The sequence below is a fragment of the Littorina saxatilis genome, linkage group LG4, assembly GCF_037325665.1.
Source record: "Littorina saxatilis isolate snail1 linkage group LG4, US_GU_Lsax_2.0, whole genome shotgun sequence".
Taxonomy (NCBI): domain Eukaryota; kingdom Metazoa; phylum Mollusca; class Gastropoda; order Littorinimorpha; family Littorinidae; genus Littorina; species Littorina saxatilis.
The window spans coordinates 67,635,655-67,658,916 of NC_090248.1; the positions used below are offsets into that span (position 1 = coordinate 67,635,655).

The window sequence follows — 23,262 nt, forward strand, 5'->3', positions numbered from 1 at the left end:
TCACACATCTGACCAGTTTTCAGGAGAGTGACCCTTTTCTATGGGACATGCCTAAATGGAAGGACGCCTGCAGTGAATGTACAAGCTTTTGTGAAAAGCTTAATTCGCTTTGCTTGCCTTACTCTCAATAAATATAATTCTTTCATCACCCCCCCTCCCCACCCCGTCACACACAACCTCACAAAACCAAACATACAAAAAATACCAGGAGGAAATAAGGGCTTTAAGAGAAAAGTTTCAGGACAATAAATAGCCATTAAAATGTCTAATCCTTCGGGACAAGCAAAACATTAAAGGCTTCTGGAACCAGACGGATGGGTTTTTGCACATACATACTCCTCTAACTTTTTAATTACATTTAGTCAAGTTTTGATTTTTCCTCTCAGGTTCCTCCCACTCCTCGCGTTCGTTAAAGGCACGGTTCCTCCCATAATAAAGATACGTCTCGCCACCTTAGATGACGCCAAGCATTACGCGGGATAAAGCCACCCCACTACTTGGGAAACACACCAAAAAATTAACGGCCCGATTGCCTTTTTAATGCCGATTAGAAATTTCTTGGTGAACAAATAATCTTAAAAGACACTACACATAGCCATCAGTAAAACTAATTCATATGCAATTCTAAGGCGGGAAGGAACGCAGTAAGGAAGTTGAGAGAAGAGAGAGAAGAGAGAGAGAGAAGAGAGAGAGAGAGAGAGAGAGAGAGAAGAGAGAGAGAGAGAAGAGAGAGAGAGAGAAGAGAGAGAGAAGAGAGAGAGAGACAGAGAGAGAGAGAGAAGAGAAAGAGAGAGAGAAGAGAGAGAGAGACAGAGAGAGAGAGAGAGAGACAGAGAGAGAGAGAGAGAGAGAGAGAGAGAGAGAGAGAGAGAGATGGTTCCATGGAACCTATTGGACAATACAGAACAGAAGCACACTCTTTACACCAACAAAACAACCTAAGACTTCATTGCCCCAGACAGATAAAAACAGCCCTGATACATGAAGTCATTCAGCCATATTGTCATGATGTAACGAAGACGTCATTGGTACGTCATCAAGAACTTTTTCTAAAACAGAGAACAATGAATGTGGTGATTTGTTTTTCTCCAAAAGAAAGTTGTCTGCTCAAAACTTCTTGAGACTTTGACGCGAGAAGCGCTTCTTGCGAAAAGGTAAATGCAAACACAAAGCAACCCATAACTCACAGATCAGGAGGACAAAATCCTCAGCGACACACATAACACGTATTTACAAGGATCACAAAGAACCGATGATATATACTTCGGCAGTTTTAACTTGCATAGCCCATTATACACTTCAGCATTTCTCGCTTGAACAATTTAATCCATGATCATTTAAAAAGTAAATGAACTTTGCAGGGTGTCTATTTTGTTTATTCATGACCATGCTCACCTAAGGCCATCAAATGAGTGGACATTTAACACCTGTACTTCAGACGCTCCAGAAAGCGGTCAAGCGGCGCAGCACTGATGTAAATAAGTGTTTGTTTACGCTTACGCTGATGTGGGAAAAGACTAAAGTCCATCTGAGGCCAAGCCCAATGCCCGCCTCATCCATCTTTTCGCCTGACAGTGCTAATGTAGCAATCAATGCTTGGCACAGACCAGGCCTGGGGCCCGGGGGATACTGACCACGGCGGACCAACAGTACAACTATCTCAAACGATTTCTGTCGCTAGCTGACTCACGATGTAGTAACGATTTAGATACATAAACTAAGTCTGATATTATATACATTTTGGGAGTACTTTTGAAACCATAAAAAATTGTGAAATCCGAAACAGATAAGACGTCTTAAAATATCTAAACAACGAAGTGACTGTGGTAAGATGAACAAAGTTAAAAAACAAAGGAATACTGTACTCACCAATACAAGAACGATAATAAAAATTAAAATACACACACACACACACACACACACACACAGAGACTCACACACACACGCACACAGACACATACACGCACACACACACACACACACCAACCTCTGCCCCAAGCTTCTGGGAGCTAAGTTGTTTCAACATTATTTGTCTGTTTGTTCATAGCACAGGCCAATACTGTCAATCTTTTGTCTGTTTGTTCATAGCACAGGCCAATACTGTCAATCTTTTGTCTGTTTGTTCATAGCACAGGCCAATACTGTCAATCTTTTGTCTGTTTGTTCAGCACAGGCCACTACTGTCAATCTTTTGTCTGTTTGTTCAGCACAGGCCAATACTGTCAATCTTTTGTCTGTTTGTTCATAGCACAGGCCACTACTGTCAATCTTTTGTCTGTTTGTTCATAGCACAGGCCAATACTGTCAATCTTTTGTCTGTTTGTTCATAGCACAGGCCAATACTGTCAATCTTTTGTCTGTTTGTTCATAGCACAGGCCAATACTGTCAATCTTTTGTCTGTTTGTTCAGCACAGGCCACTACTGTCAATCTTTTGTCTGTTTGTTCAGCACAGGCCAATACTGTCAATCTTTTGTCTGTTTGTTCATAGCACAGGCCACTACTGTCAATCTTTTGTCTGTTTGTTCATAGCACAGGCCAATACTGTCAATCTTTTGTCTGTTTGTTCAGCACAGGCCACTACTGTCAATCTTTTGTCTGTTTGTTCATAGCACAGGCCACTACTGTCAATCTTTTGTCTGTTTGTTCATAGCACAGGCCAATACTGTCAATCTTTTGTCTGTTTGTTCATAGCACAGGCCAATACTGTCAATCTTTTGTCTGTTTGTTCATAGCACAGGCCACTACTGTCAATCTTTTGTCTGTTTGTTCATAGCACAGGCCACTACTGTCAATCTTTTGTCTGTTTGTTCATAGCACAGGCCAATACTGTCAATCTTTTGTCTGTTTGTTCAGCACAGGCCAATACTGTCAATCTTTTGTCTGTTTGTTCATAGCACAGGCCACTACTGTCAATCTTTTGTCTGTTTGTTCATAGCACAGGCCACTACTGTCAATCTTTTGTCTGTTTGTTCATAGCACAGGCCACTACTGTCAATCTTTTGTCTGTTTGTTCATAGCACAGGCCAATACTGTCAATCTTTTGTCTGTTTGTTCAGCACAGGCCACTACTGTCAATCTTTTGTCTGTTTGTTCAGCACAGGCCAATACTGTCAATCTTTTGTCTGTTTGTTCATAGCACAGGCCACTACTGTCAATCTTTTGTCTGTTTGTTCATAGCACAGGCCAATACTGTCAATCTTTTGTCTGTTTGTTCATAGCACAGGCCAATACTGTCAATCTTTTGTCTGTTTGTTCATAGCACAGGCCACTACTGTCAATCTTTTGTCTGTTTGTTCATAGCACAGGCCAATACTGTCAATCTTTTGTCTGTTTGTTCATAGCACAGGCCAATACTGTCAATCTTTTGTCTGTTTGTTCATAGCACAGGCCAATACTGTCAATCTTTTGTCTGTTTGTTCATAGCACAGGCCAATACTGTCAATCTTTTGTCTGTTTGTTCATAGCACAGGCCAATACTGTCAATCTTTTGTCTGTTTGTTCATAGCACAGGCCAATACTGTCAATCTTTTGTCTGTTTGTTCATAGCACAGGCCAATACTGTCAATCTTTTGTCTGTTTGTTCATAGCACAGGCCACTACTGTCAATCTTTTGTCTGTTTGTTCATAGCACAGGCCACTACTGTCAATCTTTTGTCTGTTTGTTCAGCACAGGCCACTACTGTCAATCTTTTGTCTGTTTGTTCATAGCACAGGCCAATACTGTCAATCTTTTGTCTGTTTGTTCATAGCACAGGCCAATACTGTCAATCTTTTGTCTGTTTGTTCATAGCACAGGCCAATACTGTCAATCTTTTGTCTGTTTGTTCATAGCACAGGCCAATACTGTCAATCTTTTGTCTGTTTGTTCATAGCACAGGCCAATACTGTCAATCTTTTGTCTGTTTGTTCATAGCACAGGCCAATACTGTCAATCTTTTGTCTGTTTGTTCATAGCACAGGCCAATACTGTCAATCTTTTGTCTGTTTGTTCATAGCACAGGCCACTACTGTCAATCTTTTGTCTGTTTGTTCATAGCACAGGCCACTACTGTCAATCTTTTGTCTGTTTGTTCAGCACAGGCCACTACTGTCAATCTTTTGTCTTGTCGTTTATTACACGTTCCATAAATCTTGTTTTTGTTGTTGTTTTTTATCGTTGAAGAATTGATTGTTCAAAATCGACGCCCGCCCGAGGCAGCGCTCTCTAATCGCACAGTCCCTTCTTTTGACATCCCAATAAAACACAAAACCATGGCCGTTAAACCTACTCAGTAAAGTTGCACTGGAGTTTTGACTAATGAAACATTTGTGTAGACGAAGAGTGTAACTGTAGACGTGTTTCTGTTGTCCCGTGTACAATTGTTTGAAGTAAGGCAGACTGTTGTTCCAACACTGGAAAGGTGTTTTATGTAACGGATAAAACTGCTAAAACCACATTTAAGACTAAAAACCCCAAGTAAGGTGAGTTTATGAAACGTTTAATTGTAGACAAAACAAAACATTCACTGGAACTTGGACCTATCCGCCTATACAGTGGACGGATAAGATACACAACATTGAAGCATTAATAGCGGGTCGATCACTTATCTGGAAATGCTGTTTCTCGTAAGATGACAGAAAGCAGAACGACCATTATTGGTTTTGTAGTGTTTCGTTGTTCACTTGTGTGCTGAATGCTGCTGCACATGCTTTTTCGCTTTGCTTTGTATGTATATGTATGTTTTTTCATTGTAAAGCGCTTAGAGAACGTAAAGCGCTCTATAAATCTCCCATATTATTATTATTATTTATTATAATTGGTCGGTTGTACGTCATCTTCGTCCACTTTGAAAACCGTCAAGTCGAAGTTCTCGTGCACGCGTCATTTTGTCAATAATTAACCGTTCCATAAACTTGCCTTTCTTGATTTTTCGTTTCGTAAGCGGAAAAAAGAAGAGTCCCAGAGAGTTCACAGAGTTCTTTGCGAGACAAGCATTGATTCTAAACGGTAATTTTCCCCAGTTTGAAATCGAATTTCCCAAGCTAATGTCTAGTGTATGTTCGATGTTAGCATCATTATCCCTTGAGACTTCTGCTTTAAAGGTAATCCCCCTCCCCCCCCCCCCCCCCGCGAAAGCCAGCTTGCTGGGGTACACCACCACAGACCAGTCACGGGTTGGGTTGGACACGGGATGAGGCCTTCATTGAATTACAACACACGCAAGACACTCAACAGACCAGTCACGGGTTGGGTTGGACACGGGATGAGGCCGTCATTGAATTACAACACACGCAAGACACTCAACAGACCAGTCACGGGTTGGGTTGGACACGGGATGAGGCCGTCATTGAATTACAACACACGCAAGACACTCAACAGACCAGTCACGGGTTGGGTTGGACACGGGATGAGGCCGTCATTGAAGTACAACACACGCAAGACACTCAACAGACCAGTCACGGGTTGGGTTGGACACGGGATGAGGCCGTCATTGAAGTACAACACACGCAAGACACTCAACAGACCAGTCACGGGTTGGGTTGGACACGGGATGAGGCCGTCATTGAAGTACAACACACGCAAGACACTCAACAGACCAGTCACGGGTTGGGTTGGACACGGGATGAGGCCGTCATTGAAGTACAACACACGCAAGACACTCAACAGACCAGTCACGGGTTGGGTTGGACACGGGATGAGGCCTTCATTGAAGTACAACACACGCAAGACACTCAACAGACCAGTCACGGGTTGGGTTGGACACGGGATGAGGCCTTCATTGAAGTACAACACACGCAAGACACTCAACAGACCAGTCACGGGTTGGGTTGGACACGGGATGAGGCCTTCATTGAATTACAACACACGCAAGACACTCAACAGACCAGTCACGGGTTGGGTTGGACACGGGATGAGGCCGTCATTGAAGTACAACACACGCAAGACACTCAACAGACCAGTCACGGGTTGGGTTGGACACGGGATGAGGCCTTCATTGAAGTACAACACACGCAAGACACTCAACAGACCAGTCACGGGTTGGGTTGGACACGGGATGAGGCCTTCATTGAAGTACAACACACGCAAGACACTCAACAGACCAGTCACGGGTTGGGTTGGACACGGGATGAGGCCTTCATTGAATTACAACACACGCAAGACACTCAACAGACCAGTCACGGGTTGGGTTGGACACGGGATGAGGCTGTCATTGAAGTACAACACACGCAAGATACTCAACAGACCAGTCACGGGTTGGGTTGGACACGGGATGAGGCCTTCATTGAATTACAACACACGCAAGACACTCAACAGACCAGTCACGGGTTGGGTTGGACACGGGATGAGGCTGTCATTGAAGTACAACACACGCAAGACACTCAACAGACCAGTCACGGGTTGGGTTGGACACGGGATGAGGCCTTCATTGAATTACAACACACGCAAGACACTCAACAGACCAGTCACGGGTTGGGTTGGACACGGGATGAGGCCTTCATTGAAGTACAACACACGCAAGACACTCAACAGACCAGTCACGGGTTGGGTTGGACACGGGATGAGGCCTTCATTGAAGTACAACACACGCAAGACACTACCACAGACCAGTCACGGGTTGGGTTGGACACGGGATGAGGCCTTCATTGAAGTACAACACACGCAAGACACTCAACAGACCAGTCACGGGTTGGGTTGGACACGGGATGAGGCCTTCATTGAAGTACAACACACGCAAGACACTACCACAGACCAGTCACGGGTTGGGTTGGACACGGGATGAGGCCTTCATTGAAGTACAACACACGCAAGACACTCAACAGCGCGACTGCTTCCTGTGCACAGTGAATATTTCTCCCTGAAATCAATTTACTGATTGACAGAAACTATAAAATTCTGCAATAAATTCATGAAAAATCCCGCTTAGCACTTGAGTTGCAGCCGCCAGGTTAATTGCTCTTCTCTCTTCTCCAAATTTGGACAGATCTGTGGTAAACATCATCATTTACATGACAAGGGATGTACCGTTAAAGGTACTGAACCTGTCAAATCCAGGTGCACGCTCAGGCAGGTATCCGTTAGAAGAACTACCAAGTTTTATTGACTTGCACCCAAAGAGTCAAGAACTGCGATTTTTTTACGAATTAATTTCGTACTCGGACCCGGCTGGTCTTGGCCTATTTCTGGATCTAAATTTAGATCAGGTAGATCACCACATCATGCACAAAAAGACACGTCACTAGCAAACTATGTCAGACGTCATCATGAGTTTGTGTAAAACAAAATGGAGACCGGAATCACTCAGTTGAATCGAACTCCGACCAAACACCACGTAATAACTAGGTTAATTTATGCACTCGCGTGAACAAGAAACTGTCGAGCTTCACAGATGTCGTCGTTGGGTAGTTTTGGGTTTGTTTTACTTCCATAGGAGGATTTTTGAACTGTAAATGCACTCAGCTGCAACAAAAACGCAAAACGAAGGCTGTGAGCTGCACTGTGCCTTTAAAGGTATGATTTGTCAGTGTAGGCTGAGACGTGATATGTAAGAGCAAGCTGGGATGAGAGACGGGAATTCAAAACAACAACCCCCCCCCAAAAAAACCAAAAAAAACCCACCCAAAAAACAACATCGTTGCGTTAAACAACAGGGACGACCGACATAGATGGAGTGGCAGAGCCATTTAGGGTATTGGGGCTTCTGTGGCTGTGCACCTGTAGATACTCGTTAGTTTCAAAGCCAGACTTCCTCTGGACGCGGTGGAAAGAAGAATGGGTATTGACGAAAGCATTATGAGCAAAAGCGAAACATCGATAGAGTCTGTTTAACAAAGTAGGTAAAAATTGCAAATAAGGCGAGGTATTTTTTTTAACCTTTTTTTTCGAAATTGGGTGATATGTGGGTTAGGGAGATGAGATGATAGGAGAGGAGAGGAGAGGAGAAGAGAGAGAGAGAGAGAGAGAGAGAGAGAGAGAGAGAGAGAGAGAGAGAGAGAGAGAGAGAGAGGAGAGTGGAGAGAGGAGAGAGAGAGAGAGAGAGTGTGAGAGAGAGAGAGAGAGAGAGAGAGAGAGAGAGAGAGAGAGAAAGAAAGAGAGAGAGAGAGAAAGACAAAGAGAGAGAGAATTTAGAACTTTATTACATAAGGATAAAGGTTTTAGGCTTAGCTGTTCTTCAATGCAAACACCACCCTCATACACAAAAAATGTCAGTCACGCATCTACTGCCTTCAGAAACTTAGGAAGTTGAATGTGAACTCTTCTATCCTTCAAACTTTCTACCGCTCTTTCATCGAGTCTGTCATCACTTTTGGTTTTGTGTCCTGGTATGGAGGTCTGAGTGTGAAGAACAGGAATGTCTTAGTGCGAATGGTGAATGTCAGTAGCAAGGTGATTGGCAGGCAGCAAGCAAGTGTGGAGTCCCTGTATGAAAAGCGTGTGGTGAGAAAGAGTAGGCGGATAGTTTCAGATAGGTCCCATGTCCTAGCCCACCTCTATGAACTCCTTCCCTCTGGCCGCAGACTTCGCACGCACAAAGCTAGGACACTCAGGCTGCAAAACAGCTTCATCCCCAAATCCATCACCCTTAGCAACATGTAAACACATCCACATACCCGACTCAGCCCCACTTCTGCCAGTGCAATCAGTAGTAACGTACATGTATGTATTGGTTTTATGTACAACCGTATATTTCCTGCGATATATTGTATGTTATGATATTTTGCAATGATGTTTAGCCATAGTTTGTTATACGCGTAGGTGTGCGAGAATATGTAAGCGCAGTGCTTTAAAGATGTCCATGTTATATAGTGCTATATGTTTTATGTAAAATCAATGTCTTGTTTGTATTATTGTTATGTACCACCCCTGAATTTCTCTATGAGATAATAAAGTATTCTTATTCTTAATCTTCCAACCTGTCCTTGGAACATATACAGAGAATAATTGTAAACGAAAGCGAAGACTGCGCACTCACACACACACACACAGACTAACAATCATGTCACACACACACACACACACACACACACACACACACACACACGTATACACACACACACACACACACACTCACACACACAACACGCACACACACACGCGCACACACACACACACACACACACACATATCCCCCAACACATCCCCCCCCTCACACACATGCTCGCGCGCGCGAGCGTGCGCTCGCATACCTACACACATGCACATGCAATCATTTCATACCAAAAATGAACAGTATCTCATCAAAGTATTAAACTAGTAAAACATCAAAATAATGGTCGAGTATAAACATAAAAAATATTGGACTCGCAAAGTCATAAAAAACAAGACCAGACACAAACAACGGAAATGCTTTTTTTTAAATTTCTTAAAAAAGTACAGCAATGGTATTGCTGAACAGGGCCATATACAGGCAGCTTAAGTTTCAAGAAGAACGGGCAGGGGGACGAGGGATTACGCATTCAGATTAACTACATATACAATATTTAAAAACAAACAAACACTTAAGAGCATTGCATACATTATCCGAGTACACAATGGAAACTGGACATCAGGGGCAGTTTTTTTATCGTGTGATCAAATGTGTGTGCAACTGTCTTTTAAAGGCCTTTAAGGATGCGGATCGTTTGATTTCTATTGGCAAAGAATTCCACAGAGATGATCCTGAAAAAGCTAAGCTGGATTTATAAAGATCTATACGAGGAATTGGAGGAGGTAAATTTTGAGACCCATACCTCTTCGTAACATGTGTAAAATAGGATTGCACATAACTGGGCACATCACCATGAACTAATTTATACATAAAGACAGCCTTATTGTATGCAAGGTGGGCTTTTAGGGGAAGGAAATTAAGGCTGTTTAACTTCATTTCTGTAGACATGTGCGATTCATACAGGATAAGTTTTGCAGCACGACGGTAAAAAGAATTGAGTTTCAATAAGTGAACATCACTGCAGCCATCCCACAATGTCGAAGCAAAATTAATATGAGGCATTATATGATCATGAACGAACATCTTTAATGTTTCAGACTTCGCATAATGTTTGAGTTTTGACAACAAATACAAATTCCTTGATAACACTTTGCAGAGGTTGCTTATGTGTGTTTGCCATTTCATTTCTTTATCGACAGTTACACCAAGTATGCGATGTTCTTTAACTTGCTGTGTTTGAGTTGTACCTAGGGACAGTTGTAATTTAAGAGGACTTATCTGATGCTTTTGTCTTGTGGTAATAACAATGCTTTTAGTTTTTTCGGGGTGCAGTATCATGGCATTTGATGTGCACCATTTCGCAACTTCGTCCAAAGTGTTCTTCAGGGAAGAATTTACTGACTCCAACGAGGTGTTACTGGTATGAATAGACGAATCGTCTGCAAAAAAACCTCGCATTTGACTTTATCATCCGATACATGTAAAGGCAAATCATTAACGTAAATACAAAAGAGAATAGGTCCTAATACAGACCCTTGAGGGACGCCATGTTTTACTAGTGCAGTAGACGAATTCTGGCATCGTAGAGTGACATACTGTGTCCGGTCAGCAAGATACGATTTAAAAAAGTCACAGACCGAATCGTTTCTCAAATAATAGTGTAATTTGTTCAACAATATGGAATGATCGACTTTAAGTCAAATGCTTTCTTAAAATCCAAAAACAATGCTCCTGTAACTTCAGACTTGTTCATTGCTGACAGCCAAGCTTCACAGAGAGACGTAAGAGCTGTGTGGCAAGAATGCTTGAGAGAGAGAGAGAGAGAGAGAGAGAGAGAGAGAGAGAGAGAGAGAGAGAGAGAGAGAGAGACAGACAGACAGACAGACAGACAGACAAAGACAGAGACAGGGTGACAGACACAGAGTTGGACTTGTTATAAGGAAATTTTTTGTACATTTCCAAATGACATTTAAAATCGTACAGTCTTAAAAATCTCTGGAGGCAAGAGTTGCAAAACACTGAAAAAGACAAGACCAAATGGCGGTGGTGACATTTCAGAGAGACGATCTCTATAACATTGGATGGAGAAACGTGGACTAATGATCTAATGTTCAGAACAAAGAGAAAAGAGCCAAGGACCACCGTGAGTCTCAACCTGGACAGAAGACGCCGCACACAAGTTGGGGACAAGCGTTAGTTAGTTAGTTAGTTAGCTGTTGCTTTTCGGGTCCAGCGGACCATAATAGACCAAATCAGTACCCCACAAGTTTATCATTACACATTTTTAGATTAAAACAATTCTAATACATAAAGGACAAGCGTTCGATGACACGGATGGCGGCTAGAGTCAAACTGATGAGCACGCTATTTTCTGGTTGCCAAACGTGATGGTGGCGATGACAATGCATCTGTGTCCATTTAATGCGTGTGTTGAATGTTAAATGGTGAATAGATTGAATTCTTGTGACTGTCATTCACATTCCAGTTAGTTAATGATACAAACATTAAATAAACACATCATTCATATTCCTGTCTTATCGAATATCGGTTGGTATCTAACTTCATGTCATATTCTCTGCTTGACATGTTACGCAAGTGATGTCCTCTTAATTACTTGTGATGTATACATGTACTTTACACAGACAATCTATTTGTGCTCTTTATTCTTTTCCTGTTGGGCCCGGGAAAAGTCTGACAACAGCATTAATTAGTTACATCAAAACCTATGGCTAAACTTCCTAAACATCACCCGCGAAGCACAGTTTCCGGTGGTACCCAGCTTTGCAGAACAGCCCCTCAGGCGAGGAATCGTTTACAACTTTTTTTTCCGAAATTGGGTGATGTGTGTGTTAGGGGGGGGTGCATGTGGTGCAGAGAGAGAGAGAGAGAGAGAGAGAGAGAGAGAGAGAGAGAGAGAGAGAGAGAGAGAGAGAGAGAGAGAGAGAGAGAGAGAGAGAGAGAGAGAGAGAGAGAGAGAGAGAGAGAGAGAGAGAGAGAGAGAGAGAGAGAGAGAGAGAGAGACGGCCCCTCTACGTTTTACTGTCATCAGACACAAGGAGGACATCGACTTTGCCCATTCACCGCTTTTGTTGACGTCAGCGGAAGCCGATCTGTTCGCGTCCAGCGGGGGTAATGAAGTGAAACCGGTCAATGATCACAGCCTGTATACGTATGCTCCGTTTCTCCCTGGCATAACAGCCAGGTATGCTCACGCACGCACGCACGCACTCTATAACCTCTTGTGATAAAGATCTTGAAGGACAAAGGGATTGTTCTACAGAGATGTGGTCCAGAGGAAGTTATGTGACGGGAATTTTCAACAAGACATTTTTACCATAGTATTTTGTTGTCATTTCCTTAATACATGCTATTACCAAATAGTTCTACGGAAGAATCACAAATACTTGCACAGATTGACTGGCCATGATTAGTTCATCACAAGCATTTCAAAATACATCACTCACGTAGCATGGAAACCAAAGGATATAACATGGATTAAAACAAACAAAAAACAGCCACACACTCGAACAGACAGACAGACGGACAGACGGACAGACAGACAGACAGACAGACAGACAGACAGACAGACAGACAGACAGACAGACAGACAGACAGACAGACAGACAGACAGACAGACAGACAGACAGACAGACAGACAGACAGACAGACTGACAACCCACCAGCCTGATATATTGTGTAAAACAATTCCACCTCACACGGCAGTAATAGGTAACATGCGCCTTGAGTCGCCTTGTGTGGTGAGATACGTGCGCGATATAAATCCTCGTAAATAAAATAAAAAATAAAAATAAAATATCAAACGCGACTCATCTTACTGACCACACACCGAATACAATTTATCATACAACCGAGGGGCACGGGCAAATTACACGCGGACATGTGACTTAAAGTACAGATAACATCCAGAAAGTACCTCCGCCAGATGAATTGGGAGGGAGGGGGGGGGGGGGGTGAACCTCTATCCTCATGCATTACACATTAACCAACACTAGGTTCAGACATTAGATTCTGAAACTGCACAGACAAGAGTAAGCAAGGCTGTCGTTTATACCTACTTTTCAGTGCTGATTAAAACACCAAAACACAAAATCGAGGATTTGAAGTTAATTGGAAATCGTACATTCACTTAAAAATGTAAGTCCACTACCATCCTCTTGCGGGCTTGATCCCTTTGATGACGGGAGCAGTGGCGAGGTGGTAAGACGTCGGCCTCTTAATCGGAAGGTCGTGAGTTCGAATCCAGGTCGCTGCCGCCTGGTGGGTTAAGGGTGGAGATTTTTCCGATCTCCAAGGTCAACTTATGTGCAGACCTGCTAGTGCCTTATCCCCCTTCGTGTGTACACGCAAGCACAAGACCAAGTGCGCACGGAAAAGATCCTGTAATCCATGTCAGAGTTCGGTGGGTTATAGAAACACGAAAATACCCAGCATGCTTCCAACGAAATTGGCGTATGCTGCCTGAATGGCGGGGTAAAAACGGTCATACACGTAAAAACCCACTCGTGCAAAAACATGAGTGAACGTGGGAGTTTCAGCCCATGAACGAAGAAGAAGAAGAAGAAGAAGGAGAAGAAGAAGATCCCTTTGACAAAACAGCACAGTAATGTACACGAGCAAATCAACTGATTCTATATTTCAAGTTTGGGTCTCTTAAACTGACCGTCTTTGCTTTTGTGGGTGAGGCAAAGTACAGGCCATTATTTTGAGGCCTTGTTTCCAAAAGTAACTACTCACCACTTTCAGTACCAGTAACGTTAGTTGTCTTCAAAGCAGTCAACACTCCTTTGTGCCGTAATTTCCTCGAGTTTTAAAACGTGTTTCAAAAAGTTCACCACTTGTAACGTCGTAGCAATACAAATTCCAAAGCCGAAAACTTGTTTCCCTTTAATACGTTTAAAGGCACTGTCTTTCCCGTGCAAAACAGTTGGACTCAATTTCTCAGATCATCCCAGATTTGTAGATGCGGTAAGACCATCCCTCCACTTGAAGACAGCCCAACATTCAGCATCCTGACTGCTCCCTGAGCACAGCGGGGCATGTTTGTTAATCAATCACTCGGGGATTGACACTATGACGGTGTTAATCAATCACTGGGGGATTGACACTATGACGGTGTTAATCAATCACTCGGGGATTGACACTATGACGGTGTTGATCAATCACTCGGGGATTGACACTATGACGGTGTTAATCAATCACTCGGGGATTGACACTATGACGGTGTTGATCAATCACTCGGGGATTGACACTATGACGGTGTTAATCAATCACTCGGGGATTGACACTATGACGGTGTTAATCAATCACTCGGGGATTGACACTATGACGGTGTTAATCAATCACTCGGGGATTGACACTATGACGGTGTTAATCAATCAATCGGGGATTGACACTATGACGGTGTTAAAGAAACGAATTCATAATCCCATTCTGCACAGAAAGCATCCAGGATTTTCATTTTTGGTATGCGTGTCCTCATAGTGATGTCATCTTTACTCAGCATATTTTGCAGGTTGACATAGGTGTCAGTTATACTCAATTAATTTGAAACAATCCGACCCTGCACATAAAGCACCCATACATGTATGTTTCTAAGTGGAGGCTTGGTCGGTTACTATTGTGTTTCGTCTCATGAGCTGGAATTGCTATTCCAGACCGATTCAAGTGTGTTTCCTTTCTCAGTTCAGGTAGCAAGCTCCATGCGTAAAACAACTGACAATCTCGTGCTCTACGTGGAGGAATGATCGTGCCCCATGTAAAGCCTGGTCAGATCTGCGGTGGTGATTCAGATCGTTTACACGGGGAGGACCGTGCGTTCCACACGCCTCGAACAGCTCCGCTTTACTGCTGCTTCTCATCATTCACTTGTTTCCACCTTCACTTCCACTGAGGGCAAAATGTGGGTCCAAACTCGCCTGCCCTCTCGTCTAGTCTGACGCGAATTAGTCCACAAAGGCTGTCGATCATCCGGCATCATCAGGACAGAAGCGTGTAACCAAGATTAAACGGTGGAAGTAATTCTCCTACAGGGAACAAGTGCCTGCAGTCTTTGGTCGATCGTACGAACAACAACTGCCTTGAAAGCTCAAGCTGAAATCTATCAAACAGGTTTAATATCCTGGAGTTTAATGCTTCTGGCGCAATGTTCACGCTAACGAAGAGAAGCTTTGAAGTTAAGTCTGTTATTGTTTACGTAATGCTTCTTCTTCCTTTCAGCTATTTTTGGATTGAAAAACATCTGACAAGCATCGACTTAAAAGTTCTGCTTTTGTTAAGTTTGTTGTTGGTGTTGTTGTTGTTGTTCGCCTAATGCCATTTCATTCCTTCATTGATTTTTCGGCTGAACAAACTGTACAAAAAGTAACAACAAAAACACAACAAGAAGAGCAAACGCTCGATCGAGTCACTTTCGCAGTTCTGAATATTATATGAGGCATCAGATGGACAGGAAGAAATTGCTATTCACAACACAATGAGTCACGTTCACATAAAATTTGAGCCCGGTCACTTTTATAGTTTCCGAGAAAAGCCCAACGTTAAGTTGTGTGTTGCCGAACAGAAAAGGCTAGTTATCTCCCTTGTTTTTCTGATAACGTTCGTAAAAGGCTACAGATGTAAATACTTTGATGTAAAGAATAATCCTACAAAGTTTCAATCACATCCGATGAACTTTGTCAAAGATATAAAATGTCTAATTTTTCCTTTGACGCTGACCTGTGACCTTGAAAAAGGTCAAAGGTCAACGAAACCATCGTTAAAGTGTAGAGGTCATTGGAGGTCACGACTAAACAAAATATGAGCCCGATCGCTTTGATAGTTTCCGAGAAAAGTCCAACGTTAAGGTGGTGTCTACGGACGGACGGCCGGCCGGCCGGCCGGACAGACTAACACTGACCGATTACATAGAGTCACTTTTTCTCAAGTGACTCAAAAACCATTGAATTCAAAACTTTTGATTTTCTTTTCGACTTGCAACAGATAATGTGCAACACAAGTGTGGGTGCGTTAAAAACAGCTTTTGCTAATGCGAAGAGTTCTACCGTCAGTAGTCTTCAAAGAGCAGTCACACTTGCCTGATCAGCTCCTAACCTTCCATTCTATTCAGCCCTTTAAGGTATCATCGGGGAACACTAAAAGCCTTTCAGCATTCTGACTGAAGCTCTGGCCATCTGCGTCCACACTTGAAAATGCAAAATGCGCATTAACGGTTGAATGAGAATAAGACTTCTCAAGTCGATCATATAAGACTGTCTCAAGTCGATCATATAAGACTGTCTCAAGTCGATCATATAAGACTGTCTCAAGTCGATCATATAAGACTGTCTCAAGTCGATCATATAAGACTGCCTCAAGTCGATCATATAAGACTGCCTCAAGTCGATCATATAAGACTGTCTCAAGTCGATCATATAAGACTGTCTCAAGTCGATCATATAAGACTGTCTCAAGTCGATCATATAAGACTGTCTCAAGTCGATCATATAAGACTGTCTCAAGTCGATCATATAAGACTGTCTCAAGTCGATCATATAAGACTTTCTCAAGTCGATCATATAAGACTGTCTCAAGTCGATCATATAAGACGGTCTCAAGTCGATCATATAAGACTGTCTCAAGTCTATCATATAAGACTGTCTCAAGTCGATCATATAAGACGGTCTCAAGTCGATCATATAAGACTGTCTCAAGTCGATCATATAAGACTGTCTCAAGTCGATCATATAAGACTGTCTCAAGTCGATCATATAAGACTGTCTCAAGTCGATCATATAAGACTGTCTCAAGTCGATCATATAAGACTGTCTCAAGTCGATCATATAAGGCGGTCCTTCATTCAGCCCGAGGTCGACTTCGCGAAGTCTTTTTTAAAACAAATCAGTGCTAAACCTCCGTGCGGCTAGCGTCGTGAAGTCTTTGTTAAAACCAATCAGTGCTAAACCTCCGTGCGGCCAGCTTCGTGAAGTCTTGTTAAAACCAATCAGTGCTAAACCTCCGTGCGGCCAGCTCCGTGAAGTCTTTGTTAAAACCAATCAGTGCTAAACCTCCGTGCGGCCAGCGTCGTGAAGTCTTGTTAAAACCAATCAGTGCTAAACCTCCGTGCGGCCAGCGTCGTGAAGTCTTGTTAAAACCAATCAGTGCTAAACCTCCGTGCGGCCAGCTCCGTGAAGTCTTGTTAAAACAAATCAGTGCTAAACCTCCGTGCGGCTAGCGTCGTGAAGCACACTTCGCCCAGTTAAGGGCAGGCTACAGAGATGGATCCATGATACTAAGATGCAAGCATGATGCCGCTTCGATATCTTTATAATAATCATTACCGCTGCTCTGAGGAGACTTACTGGTAATTGCCGTATTTGCGAATGTTGCAAACCTATATAGTATGTATTTCTCAAAGCTAACACACCTTTAAAATGTCTGTTTCCTACAGATAAAATATTGGCATAAACTGCGATCAAACAGATCTTGACCAAATTGTGCAAAATCAACAAATTCACATTTTCATGACAAAAATCGCGTGACGACATTCAGTTTTAATTCTAAGAAGACAGTGTTGACCAGCGTAATAGCATCAAAGAAATAAATCAGTCTATGACCTTTGATTTTTACTCCCACATTACTTGCGCATCGACTGGGGAACCATTACCAAAAGGTGGAATGGGTCCTTGCGTGTGGGAGTTGACTTGTTTCATCACGCAACAAACAGCTGTCTCCACCTGTGTCTTCAGTGGGAAAAAGTCGGATCGCTGGAAATGACGACGTCCTCTTTCATCTTTCTCAGGTACTAGGTGCTTCTGTAATATATCCCCTAGGTTCTGTTACACGAAGACGCCCCCGCCTAAAGCCAGACGGAAGCAAATAGAACAAACTATGTGCGTCTTCTCAAAGGCGTTAACGTCCAACCTTGTATTTGAAGTCATTGTCAGAATAGTGTATTTGCTCACCAACTGACCTGGATGCAAGTCTTTATCATAAGGAACACATTCACGCGCCACCCCCGACCCCTACGCAAAGAAAGACAGGCGGTAGGACAGACAGACAGACAGAGACAGAGACAGACAGACAGACAGAGACAGACAGACTTCTGGCACGGGCACTCGACACGAGGTGGGCGGGGCTTATGTCTTGGATGTCACGTGGTTAGGGCGATAGAATACATTCTTTTCTACAGTACTATTTTTACATTTAGTCAAGTTATGACTAAATATATTAACATCGAGGGGGAATCGAAACGAGGGTCGTGGTGTATGTGTGTGTGTGTGTGCGTGCGTGCGTGTAGAGCGATTCAGACCAAACTACTGGGCCGATCTTTATGAAATTTTACATGAGAGTTCCTGGGATTGATATCCCCGAACGTTTTTCTCCTTTTTTCGATAAATGTCTTTGATGACGTCATATCCGGCTTTTCGTGAAAGTTGAGGCGGCACTGTCACGCCCTCATTTTTCAACCAAATTGGTTCAAATTTTGGTCAAGTATTCTTCGACGAAGCCCGGGGTTCGGTATTGCATTTCAGCTTGGTGGCTTAAAAATTAATTAATGACTTTGGTCATTAAAAATCGGAAAATTGTAAAAAAAAATAAAAATTTATAAAACGATCCAAATTTACGTTTATCTTATTCTCCATCATTTGCTGATTCCAAAAACATATAAATATGTTATATTCGGATTAAAAACAAGCTCTGAAAATTAAATATATAAAAATTATTATCAAAATTAAATGTTCCAAATCAATTTAAAAACACTTTCATCTTATTCCTTGTCGGTTCCTGATTCCAAAAACATATAGATATGATATGTTTGGATTAAAAACACGCTCAGAAAGTTAAAACAAAGAGAGGTACAGAAAAGCGTGCTATCCTTCTTAGCGCAACTACTACCCCGCTCTTCTTGTCAATTTCACTGCCTTTGCCATGAGCGGTGGACTGACGATGCTACGAGTATACGGTCTTGCTGAAAAATGGCAGCTACTTGACTAAATATTGTATTTTCGCCTTACGCGACTTGTTCCTTCTTATTGTAGAAGTATTGAGAGCGCATTAGGCCCCGCCTACTTTGATCCCGACCCGCTCGTGGCGAGTGCCTGTGGTGAACACTATCCAAACCTGTGACGGGATACCTTCGGAGGAGGAGAGTGCAGCTTAAAGTACAGATTGGAATGATTACTTTCCTGGCTTGTACCTTGGCCAAGCATTATCTCTCCTGCTTCGCCCTGTCCAGGCAGTTCTCCACAACACTCCGATCACGGCGCACACCCACATAATGTCCCCCCTCCCACGTTTCTATTCTGTGTCCTGCAGTGGTTTCTAAACAAGGCATTATTATAATTATAATGGTTTCGATGAGAGTGCAGCGTAAAGTGCAGACCTGAATGCCCACTTTCCTTTCGTGTACCTTGGCCAAGCATTATCTCTCCTGCTTTGTCTTGTCCAGGCGGTTCTCCACCACACGGTAGTCTCCGGTAACTGTGCATGCCCACATAATGCCACCCCCCCCCCCCCCCCCCCCCCCCCCCGTTTCTAATCTTTGTCCTACGGTGGTCCTAATTAACAAGGTATTATTTTCGGCGAGAGTGCAGCGTAAAGTGCAGACCTGAATGCCTGTTTCTTCCATCTTGACCAAGCATTATCTCCCCTGCTTTGCCCTGTCCACATTACGGTTATTTCCGGTCGCTGTGCACGCCCACATAATGCCCCCCCCCCCTCCCCGAACCCGCCCGTTCCTGTTCTTTGTCCTACAGAGCGACAAGACATTATTTTCATGCTTTCGTTTCAGATTTGACAACATGGTGAAAATGATCGGCCACCATAGAGTCACTGCCCAGAACGACAATTAAAGGACTTGGCTTTGCAGTAAGTTAATCGCTCTGCGCTGCCGAGTTCGCCCCCCCCCCCCCCCCGGAAACGGAAACGAAGACCGTCGTACCCCGCTACGAAGGCTGACCACACATCACCAATGCATTAAGCAATGCATGTATGTTTACAGTCCCACGCAATGAACACCAGTACAGTGGACCCTCACAGTCCCACGCAATGAACACCAGTACAGTGGACCCTCACAGTCCCACGCAATGAAACCCAGTACAGTGGACCCTCACAGTCCCACGCAATGAAACCCAGTACAGTGGACCCTCACAGTCCCACGCAATGAAACCCAGTACAGTGGACCCTCACAGTCCCACGCAATGAAACCCAGTACAGTGGACCCTCACAGTCCCACGCAATGAAACCCAGTACAGTGGACCCTCACAGTCCCACGCAATGAAACCCAGTACAGTGGACCCTCACAGTCCCACGCAATGAAACCCAGTACAGTGGACCCTCACAGTCCCACGCAATGAAACCCAGTACAGTGGACCCTCACAGTCCCACGCAATGAAACCCAGTACAGTGGACCCTCACAGTCCCACGCAATGAAACCCAGTACAGTGGACCCTCACAGTCCCACGCAATGAAACCCAGTACAGTGGACCCTCACAGTCCCACGCAATGAAACCCAGTACAGTGGACCCTCACAGTCCCACGCAATGAAACCCAGTACAGTGGACCCTCACAGTCCCACGCAATGAACACCAGTACAGTGGACCCCCCCCCCCCTTCCCTTATTTCAGACCCCTCGACCTTTTGGGTCTCTTATTTTTTGACCAAATTTTCTCGTCATAACAACTGTAAATGTAACTCTATTTGAAGACACCTCCCATTTTAAAACCTGCTTTTCTTACAATTGTGGAGGTCTTTAATGGGGTTCTGTCCTACACTTACCAAGGGATCGAGTTGAGCTATCGGGAGCTTGCAGCCACGGTCGCAGACAGCATGTCACCAATGAAAAGGTCGTTGACTCCCCACACGTGGCAACCCGTGGCTTCACAACGCGACCACGTGACCCCACGTCTCGACATTGATTGGACGAAAACGATGGCTTAAAGACGTCGGCAAAGGCAGGAAAGCGAACCGAGTGTCCGCGCTTTATTGTGAGAGTTCTTTTGCTTTGTGAAAGAACCGGCCATTCCTGGGTCAATAAAACTTTGGACGATACAAAATGGGCAGTTCTTAACATCCAATCAAATCCTTCGGGACAGAAGTAGAACATCGCAGGTAACTCGTTGCACAGAACATTGACCTCTTCGAGGAATCCGCACAATACCGACGCAAGTGCGGTTGCACTTTGTAAGCTGAGCTATTTTCCCATCAACATTTTCTTTTGTATGGTTAGTCTTTTAGTAACATGAGCCATTGATACAGACAGGTACCGGCACGGTTGGCCTAGTGGTAAGGCGTCCGCCCCGTGATCGGGAGGTCGTGGGTTCGAACCCCGGCCGGGTCATACCTAAGACTTTAAAATTGGCAATCTAGTGGCTGCTCCGCCTGGTGTCTGGCATTATGGGGTTAGTGCTAGGACTGGTTGGTCCGGTGTCAGAATAATGTGACTGGTTGAGACATGAAGCCTGTGCTGCGACTTCTGTCTTGTGTGTGGCGCACGTTAAATGTCAAAGCAGCACCGCCCTGATATGGCTCTTCGTGGTCGGCTGGGCGTTAAGCAAACAAACAAACAAACAAAATACAGACAGGTTTTTATTCATTGCTAATACCTCTTATACCTCTTCCCGGCACATGTGTCCGCACAATACCGACGCAAGTGCGGTTGCACTGGCTTTGTAAGCTGAGCTATTTTCTCATTAACATTTTTTACATTTTCTTTTGTCGAGTTAGTCTTTTATTCACATGAACCATTGATGCAGACAGGTTGTTATTCATTGCCAATTGAGAAACGAAGACCTCTTGCGCGGAACATTGACCTCTTCCAGGTATCCGCACAATACCGGCTTTTTAAGCTGTTCTATTTCAACCCTGAGCATTTTCTTTTGTCATTTTGTTGCACGAGCCATTGATACAGACATGTTATTCTTCCAAGACAATTGAGAAACAAAGACCTCTTCGAGGTATCCGTGGAATATATGGACAAGAGTGCACTGGTACTGGCCTTGTAAGCGTCGGTGCAGTTTCATTGAGCATTTCGTTTTCTTGGGTTTATCTTTCGGAAACAGGAGCTATCGATACAGACAGGCTGTTCTTCATTTCCAAATTAAGAACAAGGACCTCTGGGACTAACACCAACCTTTTCAAACCTCGACCTTTTTTTTTTTTAATCCTCGACCTTTTTTTAATCTTCGACCTTTTTCAATCCTCGACCTTTTGTCCCCTCGGCATTTTGCTGTTGACCTTTTGTCACCCTCGACCTTTTGACCCTCGACCTTTTGTGCCTCGACATTTTAAACCTCGACCTTTTGTCTCACACCCGATTGTTCTGGAGTGTTCTTATAGAAGTGTTTGCCCCTGTACATGACGCAGGAAAGTTCTCATCATACAGCCAGCATCTCCTTCACTTTCTGATAGACAAAGACACCAATTATACAAAAAGGGATTGTTCCATTCAAACAAGGAGTTACGTACCATCTTGAATAATAACCTGATCAAATAGACAGTATCTCCGCCTATACCTGATGCCTAAAGACACAAATGATGTCAAACGGAGTGTCCTTTTCCAGCGATGATTTATATGCCACCTACAATATTAAGTAGTTATAAAATTCACAGTATCCTCATCTGTCACTGATGTAAGGAGACAGAATTGATACTCTTTTTTCCCTTCAGCGCCAGGCTTATGCTCGGGTTCTTACAGCATTATCAATTTGCCGTTCGCTATCTAAGCGGGGCTAAAATCGATCAGAATAAAATGTTTCAGGGAAAACCCTCGCATGATTTCCACTCCATTTGCTACGCCCAATGATTAACCCAACTACACGTCACGCGGAAGGAATAAGGTGAAAATAAGAAACAGTAAGATGCAAGAGTGCTTTGAGGCTTGCGTAAACGTGGAGGAAGAGAGAGAGAGGGGGGAGAGAAGGAGGCAGGGAGAGAGAGAGAAGGAGGGAGGGAAAGAGAGAAAGAGAGAGAATAAGGTGGGAGGGAAAGAGAGAGAGAGAGAGAGAGAGAATAAGGGGGGAGGGAAAGAGAGAGAGAGAGAGAGAGAGAGAGAGAGAGAGAGAGAAGGAGGGAGGGAAAGAGATAGAGAGAGAGAAGGAGGGAGAGGGAGAGAGAGAGAGAGAGAGAGAGAGAGAGAGAGAGAGAGAAGGAGGGAGAGAAGGAGGGAGGGAAAGAGAGAGAGAGAAGGAGGGAGGGAAAGAGAGAGAGAGAGAAGGAGGGAGGGAAAGAGAGAAAGAGAGAAGGAAGGAGGGAGGGAAAGAGAGAGAGAGAGAGAGAGAGAGAAGGAGGGAGGGAAAGAGAGAGAGAGAGGAGGGAGGGAAAGAGAGACAGAGAAAGAAGGAGGGAGGGAGAGAGAA

General features: G+C 43.8%; 1 protein-coding gene across 1 annotated transcript in view; it reads right to left on the reverse strand.

The window, feature by feature from the left end:
• LOC138965455 (general transcription factor 3C polypeptide 1-like) overlaps window positions 1–23,262 on the reverse strand; it is a 309,846-nt gene that overhangs the window by 97,538 nt on the left and 189,046 nt on the right. The window lies entirely within an intron of this gene.